General features: G+C 40.4%; 1 pseudogene; it reads right to left on the bottom strand.

Annotated features, from left to right (window-relative positions):
• Positions 1-7,170: 7,170 nt before the first annotated feature.
• LOC118709192 lies at positions 7,171-21,562 on the bottom strand (annotated as a pseudogene).
• Positions 21,563-22,507: the final 945 nt, after the last annotated feature.

Genomic DNA, 22,507 nt, shown 5'->3' with positions numbered 1-22,507 from the left:
CCCAGGCATGTGCTCTTGACTAGAATCAGACCTGGGACCCTTCAGTTTGCAGGCCACTGAGCTCTAGCCACTGATCCACTTAGCTCTATCCACTGAGCCAAACAGGTGAGGGCAAAATAGTTTATTTGTCTTTGTTTTGTAAGCAGTTAAGGGAAAATGCTCATTTTGAATATGCTCTGCACACATTAGCAGGTCTGGCAAGAATATTAAATTATGAAGGGAATTTGTTAATGAATTCACAGCAGCCTACATTATTTTTGCAAGATCTTGAAGAACTAAAAAGTTGTTAGGGGACAAAAGAAAACAAATGTAATTGGATATTTTAAAGAGTTGACTGAAGCAATTCACATAAAATAAGTCACAAAAATAGCTTATAACATAGCAGAAAACAATGGAAGAAATGGAAACAAGGCAACATGTCTCTACCAAAGAAAGTTCATGAGTCATAAAATTGATTAGATTTTTAAGGGGAAATCTAATTTTTTATAAAGTCACCGTATCCATAAGATGTGATATATTCTAAGCCCCTCTCTGGTAGAGATTTACCTAAGATGCTGATAGCATATTTATATACTTCCTGTATTAATATCTTTTTTAAAATGTGTCTTTTAAGTGGTCTGGAGAGTACCAGTTATACCCAGGGACGGCAAGGGGGGCAATAATAAAGCAAAAATCAATCCTTAAACCCAAGGATAAATAATCAAAATTTCAACACATGCTGCTAGTAAAACAACCTTCAAATCTATCAATAGCCTGACTGAAGGTTAATCACGCATCAGACCAACTCATTTCATGGCCCACGTGGAGTTATTTTGAATATGCAGACATAAAATAGGTATCATGAAAACTCACAAAAACATTTCTATTGTTGTCCACTGTTTTTGCTTTCATAGAAAAACGTTTTTCTATTATAAAATTCATTTGTTTTTAGAAATTGGAGAAGAGCATCTTTCAACTACTACTTAAAAGACAGAAGACTTCTGATGGGAGCCCCATTGCCATCTAGAGAAGATCACCAAAATATCCTTTCCAACTTAAAAAAAAAAAAATGACAATTGCCAAAACCGATTTGGTTCAGTGGATAGAGCATCAGCCTGGGGACTGAAGAGTCCCAGGTTCGATCCCGGTCAAGGGCATGTATGTACCTTGGTTGTGTGCACATCCCCAGTGGGGGGTGTGCAGGAGGCAGCTGATTGATGATTCTCATCGATGTTTCTAACTCTCTATCCCTCTTTCTTCCTCTCTGTAAAAAATCAATAAAATATATTTTTAAGTGACAATTTATAATAACTCTTTCTTACTCTACATTTTTCCAACTAGATTTCTTTAATTTGTTGGCAAGTTTGTGCTTCCTGGATGCTTCGTGTAATTGACAACATTGACCAGTGAATGGAGACGGCAGAGAGAAAATCATGAGATAAGAATTTAGAGGCAGGAAGTGAGGGCAGCACTTGGGTCATTTTTCTTGTCCCATCACAATAAGAAGCTCCCGCCCTAGATCTTAAGCATCTCTTTCACTGACAAGGACGAAGGAGCTCAACAGGCAGATGACTGGCTGGGACCTACACCTGCCTTTGGGTGTGGTTTGACATTGCTGAATAATTACTGAGCTATGACTCGCTGGAAGGCTTGAAACTCTTTGCTCTTCAACCTCAACTGACAAAGCAATGACTTTAAATCTATGGACAGTCAGTCCTCATAAAAGAAAAGGGGATTGATTGGAATCAAAAGGAAGATTTTTGCTGAGATACCAAAAAGAAGAAAGACAATTTCCCTCGTCAGTTTTACTAATCAAACACGAAGGAACTCTCTCAGATCTGGAATTTTGCATCTTATAGCACAGGCTTCTTCTAGTTTGAAAAGACAGTGTTCATTTGATTTTAAAGCATAATCACTATTTACATTAATTCTAAGAAGGAAATTGGCTGCCTAATTATAATATTGATGTTTTCTTTGTCTAATTGGGTAGGTCAAGGCACTAATTTGATTCACAGCTGTGGCATGTTTTTATAGACTTGGGTGAACTTTAATTGCTTATAAATATGGGATTATTAGACCATGAGCCTTCAGGAGAATCCTGTTTAGCCCCATGTGCTTTCAAACTTGACAATATGCTGTCCATTTCCTGAGAATCCTTCATTCCAAATGGCCCTGAGGGTGAGAGAGAAAGAAATAACACATATGGCTCACATAGCTCAAGTCCATTAAGATTTTTTGGCTGTTGACAGCACCTAATGAATTATTGTCAGGAAAAAATGTTGTCAATAAGCCCATTCTTCCATAATAATAAAATTGAAATACAGCTGAAACCGGTTTGGCTCAGTGGTGGAGCGTCGGTCTGTGGACTGAGGGATTCCAGGTTCGATTCAGGTCAAGGGCATGTCCATTGGTTGCGGGCACATCCCCGGTAGGAGGTGTGCAAGAGGCAGCTGGTCGATGTTTCTCTCTCATAGGCATTTCTAGCTCTCTATCTCTCTCCCTTCCTCTCTGTAAAAAATCAATAAAATATATTTTTTTAAAAAATTGAAATACAACGACACCACAGCTCAATGCCCTGTAGTCTTATTGTGAAAGTTAGATTATTTTAAAATGCTGCTCCTGATCCCATAACCAGCCTTACAATAAGTGTACATGGAAACTTTAGACGGGGTGGCAACTGGGAGTGGAGCAGGCTGCAGCTAGCTGATCAGGTTTCCTGAGTGATATGATAAAAGACCAAACTCGCCTCCTGCTGAAGCTGGTGGCAGCCTGTGACTGAATAACGCCTCCCAGAGTCTGTCCTACACTCCCAGTGCAAGCGGGGCCTGTCACTCTCCTCTTCCCTCCTCCAGTGCCACCTTCTGGTTGCAAGGCCTGGGGGTGTCAGCCCTTCGGGGTCTAGTTGAAACCATGAAGGGTAATCAGAGCTGGGGAGAGAATCAAGTCACGCTTGTACTGCTGGATTACAGCTTGGGTTTCCGGAAGTCACTCATCGCAACCACCCCTACACAGGCGTTCAGATTCCCCCAGCACAGCCATGGCTGTCCTGAAAGTGCAACTGTCCTCCTCCTCTCAGTTCCTGCAGTTCATCCCCCCCAAAACCATCCAGAACCGGTAATGACCAGCACTAGGTCAGGTCAATGATTTCAATTCCTTCCTGTTGCCCAGGTCAGAACTCTCCTGTTTGATAGTCAAGCATTCATTCTTTCTTTGGTCATAAAGGCATGGACTCAAACCCTACCACTGCCACTTGAGATTGGTGGTTAAAAACCAAATTGAATTTTATTAGAACCCATGGCCATAGCCATTTAAAATGTTTCTTTTAATATGAGGTATTTTGATACAGGTTTTGTATCTAAATGCTGACCCGTGAGCAACTTGATAGGAAACGTTTTTGTCTATTCATATGTTCAAGTAATTCCTCTTTTTAGGTGCTTGGCACAAGCAAACATTACATTTTAATTTTTCAGTGGCTCTGGGTGCTGTATGGAGGAGCAGCCAGTTGTAAGGCTACCCCAGGAAAGAGATGGCAGTGCCCTGGATGAGTCTGGTAGATGGAGATAAATACAATAGTGTTAGCAATGATTTTGAATCAATTTTCAAGGTGGAAAAGACCCACTGATGAAATGGAAGTGAGAATGACAAAAAAAAGTTACCTACAACAGCCCTCATGTGGAAGGAATAGAGCCGAGGCCCACTCAGCAGCCCATCAGCAGCCTTGGCAACCAAGAACAGAGCATTTTCCCGAAACCGGTTTGGCTCAGTGGATAGAGCGTCAGCCCGTGGACTGAGGGGTCCCAGGTTCAATTCCAGACAAAGGCATGTACCTTGGTTGTGGGCACATCCCTAGTAGGGGATGTGCAGGAGGCAGCTGATGGATGTTTCTACCTCTCTATCCCTCTTCCTTCCTCTCTGTAAAAAATCAATAAAGTATATTAAAAAAAAAAAAAAAAAAAAAAAAAAAAAAGAACAGAGCAATTCTGAGAAAGCAGGCAGCAGAATAGCCCTCCCAGGAGAACGCCATCATTGGAGCTTCCCAGGAAGATTGGATGGAGAGTACAGAGGTCGGGACGCGGGGCCTGGTGTTTTTATAGTGAATGGGATGGGGGCTCTACTCATTTCCATTGGGCCCTGTGGTGTTCAGAAGCTGGCTTACACACGTGATTGTTAAATATTGAAGAATTTTGTGACTCTCATCAATATCATGAAATTACCCAGCGTTGGCAATACTTCCACCACTTACATATCAGGGCTCTTCCCCCACCCCTGTGCCTTTTTCTCAGCCAGTGCTGGCCGCTAAACTGACCAGCACACCTCCGACAGCACCCCGGAAGCTGGGAGACCTCCAAACACTGGCATGTACGTCACTGACACAATCAGTTCGCATTGTTCTCTCTTCCAGGGAAGCCGAGGATGTGACTAATTCTCCAAAATGTACAAGCTTTTGGAAAACACGTTGAAATACAATGTCTACGTGTCCTACCGACCAAAATTCCTAAGTCCTAATGATGTTTTCCGGAAGATAATACTAATATGATCTTTCGTTTGATGGCACATATTGTATAGGGAATATTTGGATCACAAGAAAAGCTGACCCAATATTTAAAACACCACCCAAAAGTAGATGATAAAAGAAGGTGCTCAGTATCCAAGTAATCAAAACTACCTTTATTTTAATTTACTCTTATGATAGATATTTTATAATATTTATGTGACCCAATCCTATTCTAATTGACCCAATCCTATTTATTATAGCAGCATGTCATTGATAATATAAAAATGGAATATAATGGAATGCTTTAATTATAAAAATTGCCCCTGTGAAAGGCATCCTTCTGGCTCCAGGGGGTGCCAAGAGAGACACCCTTATTGCTAGCGTTAAAGAATCCAGGAACAAAGAGTTTATATAAACAAACCTCACTACCCTTTTACTAATTAACTCATACACAAGCCCAAACTTTGTTTAGATTCCTCACTAATGAGCAACCTGAACCTCAATGCCTCTGTCCTGTCATTTCTTCACAGATCCATTGTTTATCTGTCTAAAAAGTATAAAAAGCTGTGCGATTCATCATTTCAAAGAGCATCCTCTATGATTTCCAATGTGTGCATATTAAATTGATTTTTCTTCTACTAATCTGCCCTTGGGTCAATTCTATTATCCATCCAGCCATAAGAACTCAAGAAGGGGCAGAAGAAATTTCCTTTTGCCCCCAAAAAGCCAAAAGAAGAAAATTAAATCTAGAATTATAGCTTCTAGAGATAATCACTGTTTACAATTAGAGAACAGGATCAGCAAACTACAGTCCAGGAATGAAATTCAGCCGTACCCACTCGTTAAATGCTGTAGACGGCTGTTTTTGCATTCTAGCAACTGAGCTGCGTAGTCACAACAGAAACCAAACGGCCCCCAAAACCTAAAATATTAACTCTCTGGCCCTTTCCAGAAAAATATTGCTGACCTCCAGTCTTTTCTCAATATAGAGTAACAATCTGAAATCAAAAGACAGTGAGATCTTACATATTCTCCCACTTCCTTCTCCCACTTCCGTTGTATAGCGGATGCCCTTCCTTGTCCTTGAAATGATATATTGCATTATTTTTGACAGTTGTGTAAGCATCCATTGTCATGACATAACAAAATTTGTTTAGTTTATTTCCTATTATATTTTAGGTAATAAATATCCTTCAATCTAACCCTCTCCTCTTACCTCTAATTATTTTCTTAGAATTATTTTATTTTTATTGACTTCAGAGAGGAAGGTAGAGGGAGAGAGAGATAGAAACATCAATGAGAGAAAAACATCAATCGGCTGCCCACTACATGCCTCCCTTTTACAACCCAGGTATCTGCCCATGACCTCCTGGCTCATAGGTAGATACTCAACCACTAAGCCACACCAGCTGGGTCCTTAGAGTAATTTTATAATTGTAGAATTGTTGGATCAAAACTAGACATCCTTAAGTTTTAAGATTTGATAAGTTTTGCAAATTTGCCCCATGAAGAAGTTTTCTCTATGTATCTCAGAGCCTTGCTCTGAATTTTACTGTAAATGTTAGAGTGATGCATATTTTCCAGGTAAAAATTTTCCAAAAGTTATTCCATAATATTAGGAATAAATGTGCTTTAATATATGTCTTTATAAAGTACCCTTGTGAGATAAAGGCAGATAAGATTGATATTCTCTTAGATATTAAATTTTAGTCATAAATGTACATTTTTATTTTTATTTATTTTTATTTTTTTAATATTTTATTGATTTTTTACAGAGAGGAAGAGAGAGGGATAGAGAGTTAGAAACATCGATGAGAATCATCAATCAGCTGCCTCCTGCACACCCCCTACTGGGGATGTGCCCACAACCAAGGTACATGCCCTTGACCAGAATCAAACCTGGGACCTTTCAGTCCACAGGTCAATGCTCTATCCACTGAGCCAAACCAGTTTTGGTGATAGATGTACATTTTTAAAGTATATGAGAGAAAGTTGTAATACTGGCTATGTCAGAAAGCAGCTACAGTGATTTTTCTAATCCTCAGCTTTTGCACATATTATATAGGATAATAAAATAGATTACCTGAGATTATTATAATTGAGATAATCAAATAATGTGCATAAGAAGAAGGTATAAAATTCTATGAAATGCAGAGTTATTATTTCAGAAGACCTGATTGTTTAAATTATTTCAACAAGTTGTTTTTTTTTTATTACATTTAATTTTAGGTAGTAAAATTTAATTGATACGAAGATTAAAAAAATAATAAAGTAAATGTGTAACTGAATGGGATAAATTTTCCCTACCTCTTTTTTCCTTCAGAGGAAAATTTCCATGTGCACTTGATAATTCTCTGTGGAAAAATGCATGATAATTGCACGGGTTAGCCACCGCCTCTTCTACCCACTACCTACCCCCCTTCTTTTTCCATTAGGATACTAGGCTTGCTTGATTGCTTGGCCACCTCACCACTCCGTCCCTTTCTCTCTCTCTCTCTCTCTCTCTCTCTCTCTCTCTCTCTCTCTCTGTCTCTCTTTCCAATTAATTTCAGAGAGGAAGGGAGAGTGAAAGAAAGAAGCATCCATGATGAAAATCATCGATCGGCTGCTTCCTGCACACTCCCCACTGGGGATCAAGCCCACAACCCAGGCATGTGCACTGACCAGGAAGGAATCAAACCGAAGACCTCCTGATTTCATGGGCTGATGCTCAACCACTGATCCACAACGGCTGGGTGGATGAGCTGCTTTTCAACTTCCATGTCTTCTAGCTCATCGGCATTAAACTTAGCAAAGCCCAGCAGAGGTGGGTCTTCTGGTGGCCGGGGAACTTGACCTTGGCTCTGTGTAGGGCCTTCATCACACGCTCCTTGGTCTGCAGCTTGGTGCGGATGGACACGATGACTTGGCCAAGGTGGACCCTGGCCACTGTGCCCCAGGGCTCTCCAAAGGCACTCCGCATGCCTGTCTGGAGCTTGTCAGCCCCGGACAGGCCAACATCTTGTTACTGCAGATGGCATGGAAGGGGTGGAAGGCACTGGATGTGAAGCCAGCTTAGCCACAGTTTCTCACCACGGGCTGGTTGGCACAGAGCAGCCTCCAAGAGCTTTGGAGCAGAGCTGCTCAGATTCATTGGACACCATGTGGCTACAGAGGGGGAACTCACCCACTTTTGCCTTCCTCCGCTCCAGGTCAAGATACTGATCTTGGCATCAGAGACACCGGAGGAAGTGAGACTTTGAGGACAGCTGAGTCTCACAGTGCGCCTAACACCAGGGAGAGTGGCGGCCGATGGTGACACCAGGATCCTCAGTGGTACGCCCAAGGGAATCAGTGTTTTAGCTCTTCTGCCTGCCTCTTGTTAGATATTTATGGGACCAGCTCTCTCCCCTCCTTCTCAGGAAAACCCACCTACTTAAATTGCAGCCCCCACTCCTGACTCCTGCTTTTTTTTTTATCTTCTGTTTGTCATTTTTCTATAGTACTTATTTACAAAATTATACCATTTACTTGTGTTCATTATTTCTTACGTGCGCCAGTCCCTGCTCACACACACACACACACACACACACACACACACAGAATGTAAGTTCCATTTAGAGAGAGATCTTTGTTTTGTTCAATAGATTTAAAAGAATTAATAAATAGCTACCTCCTCGGTAGATAACTATGATACACATCAAAATAATTAAAACAAAATTAAAGATTTAGGAAGAAAATGTAGAGTAAAATAAAGAAAATTAGTTAAATGACATTTTTTGAAGACTCCATGCTATAGATTACTTAAATCTCAAAAAAGAAATTTATTATAAACAAGTAAAGAAAAGGATGGAAAATAAGTAAAACAGGCTCCTAGCTGACTAGAAATCAGAAAACCTTGGAATATAGTATTCCCAAAGAGTGAATGTATACAAGGATTGCATAAATTATGGCAAAGCAGTTTTAGTGAAATCTTAGTGAAGAGGCAATTTTCCTGTATGTAAACTTCTAAATCATGTTATTTATTTTTTATTAATAAAAATATCAATTAGTAGACCAGCAATTGGTGTCTTAAAAGTTCAGCAATGACTAGATAAATAGCCAGAATCTAGCTGTAGTGTACTTCATTTATTTTCTTAAATTTCTTTATTGATTAAGGTATCACATACCGTGTTTCCCCAAAAATAAGACATACTTACAGGTTTCCTTCTGAGTGAAATATAAGGCATCCCCCCCCCGAAAATAAGGCCCCCCTAGGCTAAACATGAGAGATTTGGTCCACTGATTCTGAAAGAAATGGAGTCACAAGAAATTCACCAGGAAATTCAGGAATTGGATTGTTATGATGTTCCAGAAGATGATGACATGATTGTCATTGAATAAATGAGTAAATTCTTGATACTGTAGGATTCACAGTTTGTCTGGTTTGTGTTGACAACTACTACCGTACTACCGTACCGTATACAGGTAATAAATTTCCTTTATTTTCATTTAACAATAAATGTGTACCGTATTCTTCTTCATGGAAAAATAAGACATCCCCTGAAAATAAGACCTAGCGCATCTTTGGGAGCAAAAAATAATATAAGACACTGTCTTATTTTCGGGGAAACAGGGTATTTGTCCTCAACCTCCTATTCCAATCCCCCATCCCCACCCACTCCTGCCCCCACCCCCCTATTGTCTACTTCATTTTTTTAAGCCTCTTCTTAAGGCCTGCTTCGAGTTTTTTTAGGAGACTGATAACACTGAAATAATTCGAACATGAAAGTGTTAGGACATATTAGAAGCTCGATTGGAATCTGTAAACAGAGCTAAATATGTGAAGGTCTTGGAAGCAACTCCGGCATTTGTATTCGTTTACTCCAAGACACGTCTCTGTTTTTAGTTGTGTTAGTGCCCTCTAGTGGTCAGAGTGGTATATGCGTTTTATTAAGTCACTCCTGCCTTCAAAACACATCACTGATGACATTCCCAAAAGATAAGAAGAAGAAAAAAAAAATAAGCCTTACAATAGAATCGTCAATTTTTTTAAATGCTGCACTCGGGATAAAAGAACATGTAGGGGAAGCCGAAACCGGTTTGGTTCAGTGGATAGAGCGTCGGCCTGCAGACTGAAAGGTCCCGGGTTGATTCCGGTCAAGGGCATGTACCTTGGTTGTAGGCACATCCCCAATGGGGGGGGGGGGGGGGGGGGGGTGCAGGAGGCTGCTGGTCGATGTTTCTCTCTTATCGACGTTTCTAACTCTCTATCCCTCTCAATTCCTCTCTGTGTAAAATCAATTTAAAAATATTTTAAAAAAAGAACATGTAGGGGGAAAAAAGAAAATTAATCATACTATTAACAAAAAAGTTTTGTACATTAATGGAATTTCAATTTTTTTTTAAGAAATAAGACTTTTCAGGTCAAAGATGGAATTGAGAATGTTGTAAAAGCTATGTGGACCCACTTCTCAAAGAAAAAAAAATACATGAGCAGGTATAATTCAGGAGTTCATGCAGCACCTGAAATTTGCATCCCAATACAAAGGCTTAGGGTTTATCTATACATGTTCCAAGTTCCTCAAGACAACCATTACTAGCTTACATGTTGAGCTTAAGTTTCAGGTTGGAGAAAGATATATACAGTATGACAAAATGAAAAATGAGACTATACAGTTATTATGTATATACAGTAAAAACATACAAACTATGGGAATGGTGAACATTTATTTCATGGTAGTGGTTACTTCTCAGAGCAAGGGAGATCATTCGATGAGGAGAAAAAAAGATGATCATAGTTATATCTGTAGGATGACATTTCTCCAGAAAGTATTCAAGTGTATACATGCATAATATTATTTTAATAAAGCTAGGTTAGTATATATTTAGATAATGGATTTCTATAATTTTATTTTCCTATTCTTTCCTATATATTTGATGTACTTCCCAATTTTAAAAAGTTAAATTTAAAGAAGTAAAATTATTATATCTTAGTAATAAATAATCTAATTTCACTGTCATGTACAAAAGGTTAATTAAAAAAAACAAACATGCCAATGGCCCTAGCTGATTTGGCTCAGGGGATTGAGCATCGTCCAGTGGACTGAAGGGTCCCAGGTTTGATTCTGGTCAAGGGCACATGCCCAGGCTTCAGACTCAATCCCCATTAGGAGGTGTGCAGGAGGCAGCCGATCAATGATTCTCTCTCATCATTGATGTTTCTACCTCTCTCTCCCTCTCCCTTCCTCTCTGAAACCAAGAAAAATATATTTAAAAAACAAACAAACATGCCAATGTAAGCTCAAATTCTGAGAAACATTTAATTCTACATCGTATAAAATCACCTGAGTATATTTTAAAATATAAACTAAATGTTAATATTTTAAAGGAAACCATTATTCTTTTCACAGAGCCCTTAAGAAGAAAGCCTTTATTTTTATGACTATAATTTTATTTCTTGATAGAGAAAGAGAGAAAAGGGGAAATTCTTCTGAAACTAGTGTTACATTGGAACAAAACTTATTATCGATCCATATTCATTCTACCATAAACTACAATGAGAGTTCAGATCAGGTATGATTCTGTTTGGAGATTTCATATATGACAAAGTCAGCATGAAGCCGAGCGTGCCATCGCCTGAGAGTCTGAACCTAATAGCCGGTTAATTGATTCATGCCCGCAGCCGCTCTGCCGCATTGCATCCCAGCTCTCAGACACATCTTATCACCATGCAAACCAGCGAACCTCATGCCTCCCTTGATTTAACTGGAACGCTGGAGAAATGAGGCGGCACAGGCGACATGGAAGGCTGGTAGAGAAGAGCATCAACACTGGTGCCCCTCTCCATGGATAGAGTGGACAGGCCCTAGACATGCCTGGGGAGGTCAACCATGGCCATGGCATGAACCACCTGCTGGACAAATATCCGCCGGTGGCCTCTGGGGTCAGATCTAGGCTCCCTGCCTTGCATTCTTTAGGAAAAGCAATGTTAATTCAAGAGGAACTTTGTGGGGCCAGTAGGGTGAACAAGAGAAAATCAATGTTCACCGGTAGGATGGAGGAGAACCTCCATGGGTAAGGTAAGCAACAGACACAAGACCTTATGGTTCTTTGGCAATGTTCTCCAGCTAGGTTTGTTTTCTTGGAGGTCCTGTCCTTTCTGACTTATCGCGTTAAAATGGAGAGAGCTAGGCCCTGCTTCCCACCTTCTAATTAACTCCTTCAACCTCTTCTCACCTCCCACCCAAACTCCACTTCCTGTCTTGGGAAGAGAAGGCCTGATTTAAGGCAGAGCATTAGACCACTTCAGTTTAGGTCTTAGGGAGAAAAATCTTTTTTCTTTGGGTTTATCTTATTTATTTATTTGCTTGTTTACTTCCTTTTTGCCACTAGAGTAAGAAGATCTGGGGGAACTTTTGGCAGTTAGGACTTTGACAAAAGACTCCTAGGAATGTTTTCAGTCCTGTGTGGTCCAGCACAATGGAACCAAACCCACATACTAATCTCCAGTATTCATGGGTGTGGCCTCCTCCTCAGTGCCTGTATCCCCTGTGGGGAATACGAGAGAGGTGGCTATTCAGAGAGCTAGTGATCTTGAGTATGGCCTCATCTCAACTCAGAAATGGCTGGCATACACTCCTGGAGCAGTCTGGAATGGAGTGAGGGGAACGCAGAATTCGGGCAAAAAGGAGATATCCTGTATGCTACCACCACTGTAAGGTGAGGACCCAGCAATGTGGCTTCCCCAAATCAATGATATTTCTGAAGCCTTTATATTACCCTGAATATTTGGATATTTTGAGGTTGTTGTTTTTTGTTTGTTTGTTTGTTTTTTACTTTGTTAACATTTAAGCTACCTCCCAAAGCAAATGCTGCCTGTCCCAAGTGATTTGTTTTTAAATCAGTCTTGTCTTTAGAATATTCCTACAATCAGGTGGTGAATATCAACACAATAGGCAACTATTCAGCTTCAGACCAGAAGAATCAGCATATTTCCCCATCAAATTGAGATTTTTAAAAAGCAAGTAATCTTAGTCATGTTGAGTGAGATTCACTGTAGAATTTCCTTCTCGTGAGACAAAGCTTGACATTCAGCCATTCATGCATTTCAGAGGTAAATGACATGCTGCAGTTAAATCGGAGGCATGATCCACGTTGCCATAGGTCAATAATGTGGTCAAGGTCCTGATGCCTCATTGATCCTGTGCCCTAACGTGGCTCCTAGAGATCGACTTGAGAGTTGCCCTTTGGTAAATGTGTAAGTTTTTAGGGTGTAGTAACCTTTTATTTGGGGTGGATGAAAGTGGTAGGGAGAAGCATTTGGTCTCTGAAAGCAGGCACACCTGAATTTGAATCCCAGTTTTCCTAATCTTGCTTTCCAGGACTGGCATAGAGCAGATAATCAACACATTGTTTGTGTTTCCTCTGCAACAAGTCTGGATTGGTTTCCTACTGTGGCTATAACAAATTACCACAAGCCTGGGCTCAAATGTGTTGTTCTGGAGGTCAGAAGTTCTGAAATCAAGGTGTTAGTGTTAGCAAGCTTGTTTTTCTCCTGAGTCTGGAGAGGTAAATCTGTTTCCTTGCCAGCTCATAACCCCACTACTACCGTATATTAGACACCAAGTAATAAAAAGAAAGTCTCCTAGGGTTCTCATGGCCAAGCTGTCTCAACATTTTATTGTAAACACAAATAACCACATTATTCTTCCATCGTGTCCATTTTCAAAGTTTTCGGTCTCAGAACCTCTTTATACTCCTAATAAATATTGAAAACCGGGAACAACTGTAGTTTATGGAGGAGGTACCTATTGGTATTTGTCATATTCAAAATTAAGATGGGGGTTACAAAAAATACATGGGAATATAGTATAAGCACACGCTCCCTTAGCTGTCAGAACAATATCATCACACTCCATGGAGGCACTGGAAACTTTGCTCTTGAAAGAATGAGATTCATAAAAGAAAATAACTGGCCAGGGAGCTGTTAGAGAGTCAGCCCACTGTGCCAAGGCTTTGGGTGTGATTCCCAGTCAGGCACCCACAGGAATCAGCCAGTGAATGCACAACTAAGTGGAACACCAAATCAATGCTTCTCTCTCTCAAAGAAATTAACTAACTAATTAAAAAGTTAGTTAAATAAGCAAATAATAGCTTAATATTATGATGAAAATAGTTTTTCCCTTTAACCCCTCTAAAAGAGTCAGGGAATCCCTGCTGTTCTAGAACATATCCCTTGATGAATGCCAATAGCAAAGTTCTGACAGAGCAAAATATAGATTTCAGGAGGCATAAGCAGTGACATAGTCAAAAGTTTTTCTCTGTCACAGGTGAAGAAGTGCAGCATATTCTAATTGAAAAACAGTGAACCAAAATAGCTAACTGAAGACATTTCTAGATTGAGTTCAATAACACTAAAGTAAATAAATACTCAAAAAAATGAATACAGCCGAAACCGGTTTGGCTCAATGGATAGAGCGTCGACTTGGGGACTGAAAGGACCCGGGGTTCGATTCCGGTCAAGGGCATGTACCTTGGTTGCGGGCATATCCCCAGTAGGGGGTGTGCAAGAGGCAGCTGATCGATGACTCTCTCTCATCCATGTCTCTAACTCTCTATCTCTCTCCCTTCCTCTCTGTACAAAATCAATAAAATATATATATAAAAAAAAGAATACAAATTTTCTCTCATTGATGTTTCTAGCTCTCTCTCCCTCTCCCTTCCTCTCTCTGAAATCAATAAAAAAATATTTTAAAAAATGAATATAATTTTCACATAATCATAGCTTTCTGTCATCTGGGGCATCCTCAGGCCAGTGAATGATGGGAGAGAAGCAGCAACGGCTGCAGAAATGCCGGCTCCCCACCTTTTGAAGCAATCGCCATGCTTACTATGCCGAAAATGGCATGGCAGCTAATGTTGCCTTCTTATATTTAATATCATTTCTTCTGCCTGGCTCAATGGTTTCTAGGCTTCCATGAAGCAACACTATTTAATTAAATACCAACAACATACCTGTTTCATGTGATGCTACATTCCATAAGCAATAATAAAGATGCTATTAAAAATCAAGAGAAATGACTCATCTAGATGTATGAAACAATTTAATTGAGAATATGGGTCAGAAGATGTCTTTTTTTTTTTTTAAGCACTTCTTTCCTTTGGGTTTGTGCTGTCTTTATGGTTCTATGCAAGTTTTTAACATTTAATACAGATCTCAGAGTGCTATTACTGAAGCTCACAGTTGAAAATGTTTGTTTACAAGGGTGTGCCTTGCCAAACAGATAAACATTGAGGTGCTCTGTAATGGGCTTTTGTTTTGAGTTTATCCATTGATTTGTAAAATTCAGAGGGAGCAGATCCCCTGTGCAGGTTTTAAATTTGCAAGCACCAGAGTTCAATCAATTCCAATTGTTGGATTGGGACCAACATCCTTAGATGAAAGAAAACATTACTTGATAACTCCTTTTATCTTTTCTAAGCTGAGAAAAGCAGCCATCTCATTCAAATGCCAACTTCCCAATGAGAAGCACACACTTTCTGCTTTATCTCCAGCATAAGGCAGAAAGAAGATGAGAATACAGCAAGCAGGAGAATATTACATTGTGTCTGAACATCTGATAGTCAGACACATCAGAAACAGATCTCAAATTGAAGGCTTTGCACCTTTTAATGGACTTATTCCTTTAATCATAAAAACCAAGGTTTTATATTGCTTCTCCCATGTTGAGAGTATTAAAGATTTTATTATACCCTTTTCCTGATTATAAAAGAAATACATGTTCACTATAGAAATGTGTAATAAAAAAGCAAAAATCATTCATAGGCTTACCACATATAGAGATATATGTTATTAATACTTATTTGTATTTCTTTCCTTTTTTCCCCTATGGATATTCACACATTTTTTCCTATATAGCTGAGATCATTATATGTATATCATATCATATTAGTGTGTATCTTAGTTTTTCACTTACTATAAAGACATATTTTCCAAAGTTAATACAAATTATTCGGGTACATAATTTCCTGTGGTTGCATAATATTATATTGTATTGAATTTATAATGCATATGAGCATTCTTCTGTTGTTGAACATTTAAGTTTTTACAGAGGTTAAGAAGATGGTTTCAAAATTGGTTCAATTCCTGGCTGGCTCTGCCACTTATTAGATACACAACCTTAATCAAGTTACTTAATCTCTCTCTACAGCAATTTTCTCATCTATACAAATTAGGACAATAATACAAGCTACTTTATAGGGTTGCAATAGTAAACAGGATGATGCATATAAAAGAGCTAACCACAATGCCTGGCTTTCCTCAAGAATTGTTAATTATTTCAATACTAGAGGCCCAGTGCATGAAATTCATGCACTTGGGGGTCCCTCAGCCCAGCCTGTGCCCTCTGGCATTCTGGAAGCCCTGTGTGTGTGTGGGGGAAGGGGGGGGGGGAGGGGATATTCGACTGATGGCTATGTCTGCCACAGGGAGCGGGCCTAAGCCGTCAGTCAGACATCCTTAGCGCTGCTGTGGAGGCAGGAGAGGCTCCTGTCATCACTGTTGCACTCGTCAGCCATGAGCCCAGCTTCTGGTGCTCCCGCTATGGCAGTGTACTGATCACCAAGAGCAGCATCTGCCCTCTGGTGGCCAGTGTGTGTCCTAGAGACAGGTCATTTTGCCATTCAGTCTATTAGCCTTTTATTATACAGGATTGTGATAAACATTTTAGATCACACAGCTTTGATCTAGCATGTTTTAGTTAATTTAAACAAATGCCAAATACACTAAGCATAGATTATGAGTATATTTTAAAGCGTACTTTTCAGTTTTGAATACAATCAAGAGAAATAAGTGAACAGTGACTACACTTTATCATGGCATGTTAGATAACTGTAAACAACCTGGTAAGACAATGTTGTTCAGTTTATGGATTTAAATGCCGCAAAAGCGAAAATGCCTAACTTCACTTGTAATTATTGGCGTGTTCCTCAGGTGAATAACAGAAAATTGACTAAGAGTTAAAAAATGGAAAGATGACTATTTGGTTCACTTGGTAAAAGAATTTTGTATCTATTAAAAATGAGGTTATGGACTTAAAAGGATGACAAAATATTCCTTTAAGAGCTGTTTCAGTATTATAAGACTCATGGCTGGAAGTATCATGCAATATTCTTTTTATTATTTCTTTTACTTTTAAATTTTACAAATAAACCAAATGTTGTGCTTGGCCTTTAAGGTTTCATATTTGCTGTGCCATAAATAATCTTTTTTTTTTTTTTTAAGTTTACTCTTACTTGTGACCCATTAGCTCAGCCTGTTAGTTACTGTGCTAAGGAGGCCCAGGCCTCATATCTGGTCCCCAAATGATGAAGCTGGTCTTTAGAAACTCATGCTGTGTCATTCGTCACAAGAGAAATCTAATGGTTGGTGAGAAGCTGGGTGAAGCAGCATAAACCCATCAGCCTCAAAATAACTCCAGTTTTTTTTTGTTTTTTTTTTAATATATTTTATTGATCTTTTTACAGAGAGTAAGGGAGAGAGATAGAGAGCTAGAAACGTCATTAAGAGAGTAACATCGACCAGTGCCTCCTGCACACCCTCTACTAGGGATGTGTCCGCCACCAATGTACATGCCCTTGACCAGAATCGAACTCGGGACCTTTCAGTCTGCAGATCGATGCTCTACCACTGAGCCAAACCGGTTTTGGCTATACCCCCCAGATTTCATAGGTTGATAGCATTTATGCCTTGGGAGCTACAGAAACATGTCAAACCCAGAGCTCACTATTGACAATGTCTTTTTTTGTAGCTAATGAATGATAAAAAGGTTGATCATAAATTTCACAGAATGCTTTAGTTTTATATATATATATATATATATATATATATATATATATATATATATATATATATTGTTGATTTTTCACAGAGAGGAAGGGAGAGGGATAGAGAGCTAGAAATGTCAATGAGAGAGAAACATCGACCAGCTGCCTCCCACACACCCTCTACCGGGGATGTGCCCGCAACCAATGTACATGCCCTGTCTAGAATCAAAGCTGGGATCCTTCAGTCCACAGACTGATGCTCTATCCACTGAGTCAAACCAGTTTCGGCTTGCTTTAGTTTTAATAAACCATTCACCAAAATATGAATAACTAGGACTTCTCCTGTACAGAAAAATTAATTTTTCTCTATCCATAGTTATAAATTGGTGTGCTGATGCTGAGCAACCCTTGGCTTATATTTAATTCACTCTGACTCATCTGGCTTATCCAGGGACTGTCAATTCCCTGTCATTAAGACAGTTCTAAGAGTGTTAAAGCCCTTCTTCACCACAGGCTTTCAAAGCCTTTAAAAGATCATAGTCCCGCTGAGACCGGTTTGCCTCAATGGATAGAGCGTTGGCTTGGAGACTGAAGGGTCCCGGGTTTGATTCTGGTCAGGGGCATGTGCCATGGTTGTGGGCATATCCCCAGTAGGGGGTGTGCAAGAGGCAGCTGATTGATGACTCTCTCTCATGGATGTTTCTAACTCTCTATCTTTCTCCCTTCCTCTCTGTACAAAATCAATAAAAATATATTTTTTTTAAAAATCGTAGTACCTTTTTTAATTTTTTGAGGTAACTCCATACTGCTTTCCAGATCAGGTGTTTCCACTTCTCGGAATTTATCCCAAGAAACCCAAAATACTCATTTGAAAGAGTAGTCTGGCAGCATGGCTCATGGCTGAGCTGTGACCATGAACCAGGAGTTTGATTCCTGATCAGTGAACGTGGCCAGATTGAGGGCTCAATACCCAGTGTGGGGCATGCAGAAGGCAGCCAATGAAGGATTCTCTCTCATCATGGATGTTTCTATCTCTCTCTCCCTCTCCCTTTCTCTCTGAAATAAATTTTTAAAAAAAGAAAGAAAGAATACATACAGTCTTAAGTTCATTGCATCATTATTTACAAGAGTCAAGATTTAGAAGCAGCCCAAGTGCCCATCAGAAAATGAGTGGATATGGATGTGAGGGCGATCTGGCTGTGACATCTGTCACCCCATTGATCGCCAGGGTTGATTCGGCTGATCTGGCTGGCTAGGCGGGTGTCCCCCTCCTCCCTCACTGATCCATGTGCGTCCCTCCCGAAGCTGCGCGCTCGGTCGAAGAGGACGACTTTCCCCCAAGAGGAGAGGACCGGTCTTCGGTCAAGGGTATACGAGTAGCTGCGCTCCCCTGCTAGAACCTCCAAACAAGCTCTCAAGAAAATGAGTGGATAAAAAAAGGCAGTACATGCCGAAACCGGTTTGGCTCAGTGGATAGAGCATCGGTCTGGGGACTGAAAGGTCCCAGGTTCAATTTCGGTCAAGGGCATGTGCATTGGTTGCAGGCACATCTCCGGTAGAGGGTGTGCGGTAGGCAGCTGTTCGATGTTTCTCTCTCATCGATGTTTCTAGCTCTCTATCCCTCTCTCTTCCGCTCTGTAAAAAATCAATAAAAAAAATATATTTTTTAAAAAGGGCAGTACATTTACACAACAGAAAAATACTGTGCCATAAAAAGGAAGAAAAATTTGCCCTTTGCAACAGCAGGGATGGGCCTGGAATGTTCATGTAACTTTACACTAAGTGAAAAAGCCAGTCAGAGAAAGTTAGGTACAATATGATTTCACCCGTAGGTGGAATTTAATGAACAAACTAAACTACCAAGCAAATAGAGACAGACTCCTAGAGAGCAGACAGCTCTGGTGGGGGAAGGATATGTGATGGGTGGGATGAAGGGATTAAGCAGAAAAGAAAAAAAAGAGAGAACTCATGGACATGGACAACAGTGTGGTGACTGAAGGCGGGAAAGGGTTGTTGGAGGTGGAGATGAGGGCATAGAGGAAATAAGTGGTGATAGAAAAAAAAATTTCAAACACACAAAAAACATATCTCCTCTCGGTACTTAAGGAGTCAGACTTCATGTTTTATCTGATAAAGGCCGAGAAAGGAGAGAAAGAGAAATTATTTGTTTAATGTCATCAAATATTCTTACCCCCTTACTTCCTATCGGGTATTGTTATTGAGTGACTTCCTATATAAAATTCAACAGGAGTCCATATCAAAAGCAGGAGGTTCTGTCGAGTCTCTTCAGTACTTAGTTTTTGCCAAAATCTATTCTCTCTTAAAGAGATTTTTTTTTTCTTTAAGGCAACATTTTGCATGCATTCAAATGAGAAAGCCTTCTCTCAGAGCCTTTACGGCTACTTGTTCCATTATTTCATTATGGGAGATAAAATAAGCTAATAAAATCATCTCGTTATAAATAAAATGTACAGTACATTAGATGGTAATAAGGCTCTATGTAGAGGAAATTGTGCAAAAAGGGGACAGAAAGTATGAGAGGCTGGGAAGGGGATTTATAAACACCTGAGTAGCTAACTCCTTCTTCTCCCTCAAGTCTTTCCTTAAATACCATCCTCTTAGCCCTAGCTGGTGTGGCTCGGTGGATAGAGCACTGGCCTGTGGACCAAAGGGTTCCGGGTTTGATTCCAGCTAAGGGCAGGCTCCTCCCAGGCCCAACTCATGCAGGAGGTAACCAATCACTGTGTTTCTCTCACATCAATATTTCTGTTTGTCTTTCCCTTTTTCTTCCACTCTTTCTAAAAATCAATGGGAAAATATCCTCAGGTGAGTATTAAATATATATATATTCCTCTCAATGAGGCCTGCTCCAATCACTAAAATGCATCATTTTGACCCTCTATTATGTGTTCTACTTTTTTTCATAAGATTTAGGTCAAATTTATGTCTTTATTATATGTATCCCTTATTATCTGCCTCTCCTTACTTCATGAGGGCAGGAATTTTTGCCTGTGTAGTCCACTATCACACCCCAGGATTTTAGAGTAGCGTGTGGCACAGAGTGAGTGCTCGGTGAACATGTACGGAGTGAATGAAAAGTGAGTCGGGGATGGCCTCCATGAGAGGCTGACCATGAGGGAAGATGAGGCTGCTCAGGGAGGAAGGCTTGCCGGAGGATGCATGCCCAGGATGTTGAAGCAGCAGCCAAGGGCCCACCAGGGTTGCAATGAAACAAACACGAGGGGGAGCAGTGGGAGACCGGGAAGGAGGGGCAGATGGCATAGGCTCTGTAGGTCATTACAAGTTCTTTGACTTTGACTCAGAGTAGGAGAAAACGCCACTGGAAGTTTCAGAGCAGAGTTGAAGCATGAGTGTAATCATGATTGTATATGTTTTCAAAGGACTTTTTTGTCTGGCCACTCTGTTAAGAATAGACTGCAGGGATAAGAGCAGAAGTAGAAGAAGAAGAAAAAAAACTGTCAGAAGGCTGTTGTAATAACGCAAGAGGCAGGTGACAATTACTTGGCCAGATTGGTGGTCATAAAAAGTTGTTAGATTCTTTTTATTTGGGGGGGGAGGTGTTGAGTCCCACTATGATTTTGATGGTCAAAATAGTTCACATTTTTTACTTCATTTATTTCCCAAATTCCCAGCAGTTTCTGCTGCAGACTTACCTCCAGGCTTTGTGAGTCTCCTAATAGCTACACTCTTGATATAACTACCCCAGAACCTTTCCGGAAAAAGGGCTCAACATAAGTATATATCGTATTTTTTGGACCATAAGACGCTCCGGACCATAAGACGCACCAGTTTTTAGAGAAGGGAAATGAAGAAAAAAAGATTCTGAAACAAATAGTGTCCTAAAATATTTTATGTGCATTAAAACCCAACATCACAGTCATAAACACATGTAATCAACTCTGTAAAGTAAACAGCAGCATTTAGAACCATTTTAGAGCCGGGCAAGCACACAGAGACCACACAGAGCCGGGCAAGTAAAAAAACTTTTTTTTTAAAGTATATGTGTAGGCTATATTTGGACCATAAGACGCAGGGACTTTTCCCCCCCACTTCTGGGGGGGAAAAAGTGCGTCTTATGGTCCGAAAAATACGGTACATTATAACATATACATATTATCATATATTTTTTTAGGTAAAGTTTGTTTGTCTCGGAGAGCTGCACATATTAGAGCAGATTTCAAATCCAAGAGTGACTTACCCACAGCCCTCGGGAACCATGACAGGAAGAGTGAACACCGAGGATTTGCCTGCAGCTGTGGGTCTAGTTATCCACTCAGCCATTAGTAGTCAGCTTCAAATCCCATTCCTTGTCCTCAAGAGCTGTTAAAAAAAAAAATGATTTTTCAAAGAGTTTAGGTGACGTACAAACTTTAACACGTCATGAAGCAGGCAGTCTCCTTCTGGAGAGCTGCCATGGGGCAGGAGGCAGGGGGCTTCTACAGGCTACAGAATAAAGAGCGAGGAAAAGGCAAGTGGGAGCTATGCGACTGGCCGAGACCTCAGAGTCAACCTTGTTTGAGGCAGAGAAAGAACGAGAAGTTCTCACTGAACGTGGTGCATAGATTCTTGAAAACAACCATGTAAGGAAACCAATTATACCAACTGATGTAAATAAGAGTTAAGGTCCCACAATACATTCCTCGTCACAAAAACATCAGCCAACTTCTAAACCAAGACCCTAAACTCTTCTAACATTAAACATTGAAGTAAATGTGAGGTATGCATACATTTAAGAAAGATTAATTAAAACAAGTCTGATAAATCTCTTCCAGGACACCTATTCCAGTTCAGAGTTTTTGGGACACCCCACCACCCCCCTCACATGATGTCCTCCACACACTTCTCTCCCTCTCTCCCTCCCTCCCCCTCCCCCTCCCCCTCCCCTCCCCTCTCTTCCCCCTCCCCCTCCCTCTCCCTCTCCCCCTCCCTCTCCCTCCTCCTCCCTCTCCCTGTCCCTCTGTCCCTCACAGACAGGGATAATGCAGACAGTCGCTTACCTCACAGGCACTTCTTTGAGACATGGAGGAACCCCAAGGCCACGGAGAAAACCAACACCGACGTGAAGGGAACGGGCAACCTCCACAGATGGTAGCCCACCGGAAATCGGTGTGTTTTTCTCATCAGAGTTATGAAAAAAATATCACAGACAGACAGACATGAGCAGAGCAAGGACTGTGGGCCAGGTACAGAAACTCACCAAGGCAGAAAGTCCCGGATGCCTAGCGA

The sequence above is a fragment of the Pipistrellus kuhlii genome, unplaced genomic scaffold (assembly GCF_014108245.1).
Source record: "Pipistrellus kuhlii isolate mPipKuh1 unplaced genomic scaffold, mPipKuh1.p scaffold_m20_p_7, whole genome shotgun sequence".
NCBI lineage: Eukaryota > Metazoa > Chordata > Mammalia > Chiroptera > Vespertilionidae > Pipistrellus > Pipistrellus kuhlii.
This window is presented reverse-complemented; position numbering and strand designations above follow the sequence as displayed.